We start from the raw sequence: 8,923 nt of genomic DNA on the forward strand, positions 1-8,923 counted from the left end.
ACTTAGGGTATTAACGACCCCCTCATTGACAACTTTGTCAGAAACCGTTTTGATCGCACGATCTGAAATAGTTGAAGCTAAAATTGTAAATGACAACTTTCAACAATCCTCTCCTGCAGCTAGAGTTCAGTGTGAACTCTCACCGAAATCAATGAGAGTTGTGCAAAGTCCAGAGACGAGCGAGTCGAGCCAGACGTCCTCCTCTGAAACCTCAACACCGACACAGTATGAAGTGATTCATGTGAAAACGTTCATTGATAGTGAACGAAATCACAGTGCCACGATAAATAACAGAGAAATCACAAGCAAATATGATAAAGACACTGTCGGTAGCACCAGTGTTAACTTAGTTCCTAATAACTGTGTAGTAGAAACAAAAAATGAAAATTTAGCAGACAGTAGTGTTGATGTATCAATCGATAATGTCCAATTTAAGTGTTTAGTTAGCGAACAAAATTTTAAACCTGAACCCCCTGAGTGCTTAGTTGTAGATGAAGATTTGCTCAGTGGTTTTGCCAACCAAGATAAAACAGATGTGGAACTTTTAACAAATAAAAATGAAATTGAAAAAAATGTTCCTTTGACAGTAAATGATTTTTTACTACTAAGAGATGAAAGCTCTAGCACGTTTGTACCTGAAATTGTAGTTACGGAAGCAAGTATTTTGGATGTGGACAGCGAATCAGAGAACGAGATGGTTTTACCGAATGTAACACGTGTAAGAAGAAACATCAGATTGGTCATGACAAGCTCTGACTCTGAAAACGAAGACGACAACAAAGTTTTAGAAGATATAACAGTTTCTGATAAATCTGAGTTTACAACTACTGGTGTAGTAACAAGCACTCCATTTGTGAGAGAGCGAAGATGCATTTCAGTCGATGAAAGCGTTTCAGACGTCGATCCAACTTTTTCTGAGACAACAGAATCTTTTTTCGTCTCCAGTAAACCACCTCACAACCAAGAGTCATCTGTTATTTTAGGGTCATGCGAAGACTTCACTCTTGATTACTTTAAAGGACTGAAGACGACTTTTGGCAAGCAAACTAGCGATGAGTCCACCGATGAATTTTCAAAAAGTGAAGATGAAATGGACGATAAGCCCCTGAACAATTGGGACGAGTTTTTAGCCGAAACTCACCGCCAGAGGCTACAAAGCAACATTGAAGACGTTAATAATGATTTAGAACTCAACAACAAAAATAGAGAGGAAAACACTTTTGATTATGCTGATGAAATGGATATCCTTAATCCCAAGATAAAGTTTGACGATGGTTTCAATTCTGTGGAAAAAACTGTCATGATGTGTGATCAGATGGATATTTTTGAAAATCTGAATGGGAAACAAAGCCAAGATCAACAAATGGAAGAAGTAAAAAATCGTTTGGAGGACGTCGCCAAACTGTCTGAAAGCTTCTGCTTTAAGAACCACAGTATGACCATGGAGGATGACGAGGACGGGAAGTTGTTGACTCCGGACGATGAGCGGAGCAGCGACTCCGGGTTCCGGGATAAGGGAAGTCTCAGTGAGAGTGTGGAGGACGGATGTGATGAGAAGTACAACCTGGAAGACATCGAAGCGGAGCTGGAGCAGGGAGAGGAGCAGACTACTGAGACTGAGGTGGCACGAGATCAGCAGGGAGATGTGGTAACCACCATCCAACTATCAGAGGATGTGAAAAATGAGAGGCATGAGGAAAGACTGGACAAACTGGATATTGCTCTGGACTCAGATATTGACCGCTTTTTCCAAGCAAGTCAGACAAAAGGCTGGTACCTTCACCCTCCACCGGGCACAAGCTTGGACAATGATGGATGGCTGCCTACAGAGGCTGAAGAGAATGGAAGGAACTTGGACATCAACGAGGAATTTGTGACAGCAATCAGAAATGAGCTGAGAGAGAAGCTGCCTTGTGCACAGAACCCAGAGCGAGCAGAAACTGAAGAGGATGTGTCACCTGAGGAGGAACGTACGGATCTGGTGATTCAGTACAACACCTACCCTGCACCTCTCTCACCGATATTTGAGGAGAGAGAGAGTATTAGTTCCAACCAGTCGTCACTATTGTTGGACGAAACGGGGAAGAGTTTAGAATCTTCGGGAAAATCCAGTCCTGTTATATACTTGGATGTAAATAAAGTGGAGGACAGCTTGAGGTTTGAAGAAGACATCAAAAGTGCTCTTGATGTTTGTAGCTCTGAGAGCACAGAGAGTGACAACGTTCTGGTCACTGTGGAGGATCAGGAGGGGGAGGCTGAGTCCAAATCCCCGATCCGGACCACAACCCCCCAAGAATGGAGCGCGTGGCTCCAACGAATAAAAGATTTCCCTGTCTCGACCAATCACGATGTTGTTTCCCTCGATACAAGACCCTTCGTAACCGTAGAAATTTTCAGTCGACCGTTTAGGGCACTCGTGGATACCGGCGCTATGGTCAGCCTCATTGGTGACCGTCTCGCAACGTTTTTACAATCCCGAGGGGTCCCGCCTATAGACAGCGATGTCGATATAAGAATGGCGAATGGCATGCTGTCTCACATCACGACTGGATACCGAGTTCGCGGATTATTCGGCGGACTCGAATGCGAATGGGACGCGTTGCATGTGACGGGATTGACTTGCGATTTAGTCTTAGGAATATCGCAAGTTAACGACCTCGGCTTGGTGCGATTTGAACTCACTGTAGGACGAGGTCCTGGAGAATGTTCCGGACCCACCGAAGACGTAGCTGCAGTGAGTAGGCTGTCGGTTGATCAGAGCGTGCGACTAAAGACGTTTCTAGCTAACGAACTCGCGCTCTTCGATAAGGTCAGCGGCAAAACCCACCTTATAGAGCACGTGATAACTCTTAAGGAGGGTGCCGAACCGGTAAAACAGCGATCGTACCCACGTAATCCGGCAATGCAGGATATTATTAAGAAAGAAGTCGAAACCATGCTTGAGGATGGGGTTATCGAGCCTGCGAATAGCCCCTGGAGCTCTAACATCGTGATGGTTAAGAAATCTTCCGGCGGGCTGCGACCTTGTGTAGATTTGCGACGAGTTAACGAAGCCTCGGTGCGTGACGCATATCCTTTACCCCGAATAAATTTTATCTTGGAGAAATTGAGGACGGCAAAGTTTATCAGCACACTCGACTTGAAGCAGGGCTATTGGCAAGTTCCTCTCTCGGAGAATAGTAGGCCAATCACTGCTTTTACCGTGCCTGGACTTGGTGTTTACCAGTTCACCGTGATGCCGTTTGGCCTCCATTCCGCTGGTGCTACGTTCCAACGACTCCTAGACCGAGTGATAGGCCCGGAACTTGAGCCCTACGCGTTCGCCTACCTCGACGATTTAGTTCTGGTATCTACTACTTTCGACAAACACCTTGACTTGTTACAGGAGGTATTCGGTAGGCTAAGAAACGCCGGATTACGACTAAACCCGGAGAAATGCAACTTCTGTAAGACGGAACTACGATACCTCGGACATATAGTGAATGATCAGGGCATAGGCACCGATCCCGAGAAGGTAGCTGCTATCAAACACTTCCCCCGACCTATCAACGTCAAAACCCTGCGGAGCTTCCTTGGTTTAGCCTCCTGGTATAGACGTTTCGTCCGTGATTTTGCCGCCACTTCTCGACCTTTGACTCAACTTTTACGCAAAGATTGTAAGTGGAATTGGGACACAGAGCAGGAGCGGGCTTTTGAATCTCTGAAAGACAAGCTCGTTACCGCACCGATACTTGCGTGCCCCGATTTCTCAAAAACATTCGTCTTGCAAGTTGACGCTTCCGATTATGGTCTAGGCGCGGCGCTCACTCAGGACAACGACGGGAAGGAAGCTGTAGTAGCGTATGCGAGTCGTCTTCTCACTAATCAGGAGAAGAACTACTCTACGACCGAGAAAGAGTGCCTGGCACTCGTATGGGCAGCGAAGAAGTTTAGGCCGTACCTTGAAGGTTACCGGTTCGTAGCCGTCACCGATCACGTGGCTCTCAAATGGTTGTTACGACATCCCGAGCCAACCGGACGGCTAGCGCGCTGGATAATGGAGTTACAGCAACACGACTTTGAAGTTAAGTACCGCAAAGGGACCCTTAACCGTGTTGCTGATGCCTTATCCCGTCAACCGAACGTCCCGGTAACCCCCGACGTGAACGTCACGTCAGCCGAAGGTCGAGGCGGTACGGAAGCCTCTAGCGACACCGCACCCTCTTCACGTGACGACTGGGTAGCCGTCCTGTCGAGTAAAGTTAGGGCGAACCCTACAAAGTACCGGCATTACAACGTTCGAGGGGACAAACTTTACAAAACGAAGACCAATAAGAGCAACGGGGAATTGAGCTGGAAGTTATGTGTTCCAGAGGACCTGCAGGCCGAAGTTCTGCGCGAGACCCACGACCTGGCGATAGCCGGTCATCTCGGGGTCAAGAAAACCTTGGCGCGTGTGAACGAGAGATATTTTTGGCCTGGCTGGAGGAAATCCGTCAAGGCATACGTACGTTCCTGCCGAAAGTGTCAAGCATACAAGGTCCCTCAGGATAAGCCGGCCGGACAGATGTATTACCGTAACCCTAAGGGCCCGTGGCATGTTATTTCCACCGACTTGATGGGCCCGCTGCCTCGTTCGAAGAGCGGAAACACATTTATTCTGGCTTTCCAAGACGTATTTAGCAAGTGGACGGAGATGTGCCCTATCAGATCAGCTACCGCTAAGAACGTAGCGTCCAAGTTTAGGGAGCGAATTCTCCTACGATACGGGTCTCCAGAAGTCTTACTTTGCGATAACGGGGTCCAGTTTGTGTCGAAAGTGTTTAGAGACTTGGCTGAGGATTGGCGCATCGAATTTCGCAACACGGCGCCTTACTCTCCTCAGTCGAACCCCATCGAGCGCCAGAATCGCGTGATCAAGACCATGGTGTCACAGTACGTGGGCGAAGACCATCGCACTTGGGACACGCATCTGCCTGAGTTCCAGTTCGCGTTGAACTCCGCGATTCATGACTCAACGGGTTACTCTCCGGCGGTCCTATTACTGGGCAGACAGCTGCGCCCACCGCGAGCCCTGGCAGATTCCCACCTGGGTCTAGCCGAAGCGTCCGTCGACGAGTCGTTGGAGGATATCCACGACCAGCGTCAAGCGCGGTTCCGCCATATCTACGACAAATGCCGTAAGAATCTGGAGGCTGCTTTCCGGCGACAGGCCAACTACTACAACCTACGACGCAGGCCCGCAAATTTTAACGTAGGTGACGTGGTGCTACGCAGAATGCGCACGCTCTCCTCGGCCGCTGATTCCGTCGTAGGCAAGTTGGCACCGAAATTCCGAGGGCCATGTACAATACGAGGACGGATTGGGGCGAATCTATACTCCGTTTCCGACCCCTCGAGCCGTGCATACGTGACAGTACATGCGAAGGATCTAAAGCCGTTCGTCGAGCGCTAGCACGCGAAATACGAGAGCGACGCGCGAGGTGGCTTACTGGTGGGTCCACGGACATTTGATTACCGTTCGCCACTCGTGCCGGCATGCGCCGCGTGTCACGATATGAAGGTAGAGCGCGCGATACTTTAAGGTTACTATGTGTTTCCCTTCCTTAGGTGGGTCATATGGTGGCGGGTGCAGTTCATTAGCTTAGAGTTGACGATGCATGTTTGCTTTCAGGTTGAGATCACCCGCTATCACTTTAGACTGCTTCTGCCTTTTTAGCTAGTGCACGATAAGCTTGATTTTCTCCGCTGTAGTAATTGCATGCTTTCCGCTTTCTATTGACACACAATTTTCTGATTTTTCTTACCCGACCCCGACACCGTTCACCCTTCACCGTCATCGTTCTCCCGTTCCATCGTTCTCCGTTTTGTACACGAATTTCCCGCTTGAACCATGTACGCATTCGCCCTACGTCCGAACATCCCAGTCGCCACGGACGAGTTGACGACCCTCTACCCAAACGAGCTGATCTCGGAGGGGGTTATCGATGCGTTCCTCCGCATCGTTGAGCGGCGCAGCACGCTATTCGGCATGGCCTCCGTTTTCGCGTTGCGAGTCCGGTTCCGTGCTGCCTTTTTGGGTGGGGGCTATGACGCCGTTCAGAATGAACTGGGACGAACCGATCTTTTTTGCCGCGACATCGTCCTGGTTCCGCTTTTGTTGACTCACATCAGCGACGTTGGTCATTGGTCGCTGATTATCGCCCGGCCCAAAGATAGACTCATCCTGGCCTACGATTCGGCCGACACAAACCTCGATGGCGAGATGCGCTGGGTCCTGGAGTTATTCCGGACTCATGCTCATGACCACCAGCGTGAGTTCGTGTCGACCGAATGGCGTCTGTTAGGGACACCCGAATCGCTTCCCCGCCAGATAGACGACAATTCTTGCGGGATCTACGTTTGCGTTTTCTCGGATTGGGTGGCCCGTGGTCGGAACTTCAACCGTAGTTTTTGCCCACTCGTTGCCCGGAGGACCGTTTTCCGGGTCCTCATCCGTCAGCGGTTCGACAATGAAGACTACGGGATGTTGGAGCCAGAAGACCCCAGGAGGGACAACCGGTTCGCCGGCACGCCACCGCCCGTCCAGCCACCCCGGATTGTTTTGAGTTCTCCAAAGGACGACGTGGTCCTCGGTCCCTTCACCGACCACGACCCGCTGCTCCAGGAGCTAGAAGAGGCTATTAACGCGCCATCGTGGACGACCGTCTCACCTTTCTTTCCCCCACTGGTGAAAACCGTGGGTGGAGAGGATGCAGGCCTCGTCAGGGTACCGGGACCAGCCACACCATCTGAGGCAACCGCCGGACCCTCCGCCCCGAGGGAGGGGGAAGAGTCATTAACCCAGCCGACAGAGTTCGCCGAAGCGTCTGTAGCAGCTGACGACGACGTTATAATCCTGGACACATCCGACTTGGAAGGCGAGGAGGAAGAGGAACCACCCCGTCGACCCGCGGTTGCAACGGCCGCGCTGGTGGAGGTATCCCCAGCCGACCGTCGCAATGCTCCCGCCGATGCACGTCACGCCCTGATCGCCACCGCGTCGACTAGCCGGCCAGTGCCACGGGAGGTACGCGCCCTCCTGTCCAACTTGCCGTTGGAAGACACGGGGCGGCGCAGGAAGAACCAAAGGATGAAGGTCTTCAGGGAAGACGGTACGTTTTTCCGGGTCCGAACGAAGAAGCTGCGGACAATGAAGGACATGTATTGAGGCGTCGCGCCCATTTAAAGAAGAGTTTTTAGTTTCCGTTTTCTTTGTTTTCGCTCAAGTAGAGCTTCGCGACAGATGTCGTTAATACCCTAAGTTTGGGTATTCTTTTTTTTCTTTTTTTTTCGTTTTTCTTTTTTTCTCTGCGAGGTAAGAAGGGGGTGTAACGACCCAAAAGCCGTCAAGGGGATAAAAGCCGTTTTTAAGTTTTATTTAGAAGTATTAGTTTTCGTTCGGGGTAAACCGCGCCCGCGTTGACAACGGCATCGAAGGAGCAGGCCTACGTCATCGTAGTGGGGAGGAAATTAGTTAGCTACCCTGCCGCCAGGAGCGATGGGGAAGAAGGGCCAGAGGAGCCGACCTCGAGTTCAGTTGTCTACCGGCTTCAGATTGATAAGGACGTCGCTGTTTGGAGCAATCCAACAATTAGCAAAGACCCGAGTCATCCTGGTGAGTTAAATACAGTTTTCCCCTTGGTGGTGGAGCCCTTAACTATTGTGTGCTACCGTTAATAGAATTCCGTTTATTTTTAGTTGTAGAGAAGTTTAATTTTTATTTTAATTGTGCCGCAAAAGCGCGCTGCGCGCGACTCGCACGCTTTTTCCCGCCGTCAGCACACATACCCTCGGCTCTTACTTGCCACGAAATTTATTCAAATCACCCGAGTAATATCCTAGGGATTATCCCGTTACCCCGAGCCGTCTTACGTAAATTTTGGTTTGAGAAACCCCGTACCGACTCTGGTGATCGACCGAGTCTAATTTTCCCGACACGTTTACTTTGGTGATTACCAAGTATAACGACCGAGTCTCGTTTTAGTTAAGTTTCTAATTAATTAGGTTATTCGCATTCATCATAGGTTATTCAAAATTCTAAATTTAATTTCACATATTTTTCGAGTGGCTATGATGAGCACTTTTTGAAGGTAAGCTTAACATTGTAAGCATTATTGTTGTAATTAATATTCTGAGCCAATAAACTCGAAACGATAATTAATTAACGAACACGTTAGAGTCCTGGACTATCTCATAGTAGGCTAAGCTATCTGGACAAATTTAAGGTGTGACCTAATTTCAGGTGAGACGACAATTACGTACTTTAAAATCTAATTTTGTCTCAACCCGAAATTTCGTCATATCAAATGGCGCCATTTGATATGACGAAATTTCGGGTTGAGAGACAAAATTAGATTTTAAAGTACGTAATTGTCGTCTCACCTGAAATTAGGTCACACCTTAAATTTGTCCAGATAGCTTAGCCTACTATGAGATAGTCCAGGACTCTAACGTGTTCGTTAATTAATTATCGTTTTCGAGTTTATTGGCTCAGAATATTAATTACAACAATAATGCTTACAATGTTAAGCTTACCTTCAAAAGTGCTCATCATAGCCACTCGAAAAATATGTGAAGTTAAATTTAGAATTTTGAATAGCCTATGATGAATGCGAATAACCTAATTAACTAGAAACTTAACTAAAACGAGACTCGGTCGTTATACTTGGTAATCACCAAAGTAAACGTGTCGGGAAAATTAGGCTCGGTCGATCACCAGAGTCGGTACGGGGTTTCTTAAACCAAAATTTACGTAAGACGGCTCGGGGTAACGGGATAATCCCTACGGATATTACTCGGGTGATTTGAATAAATTTCGTGGCGAGTAAGAGCCGAGGGTATGTGTGCTGACGGCGGGAAAAAGCGTGCAAGTCGCGCGCAGCGCGCTTTTGCGGCACAATTA

This window comes from Macrosteles quadrilineatus, unplaced genomic scaffold (assembly GCF_028750875.1).
Source record: "Macrosteles quadrilineatus isolate MER2022 unplaced genomic scaffold, UCM_ALF_1.0 Scaffold_7__1_contigs__length_78375512, whole genome shotgun sequence".
In the NCBI taxonomy this organism is placed as follows: Eukaryota; Metazoa; Arthropoda; class Insecta; order Hemiptera; family Cicadellidae; genus Macrosteles; species Macrosteles quadrilineatus.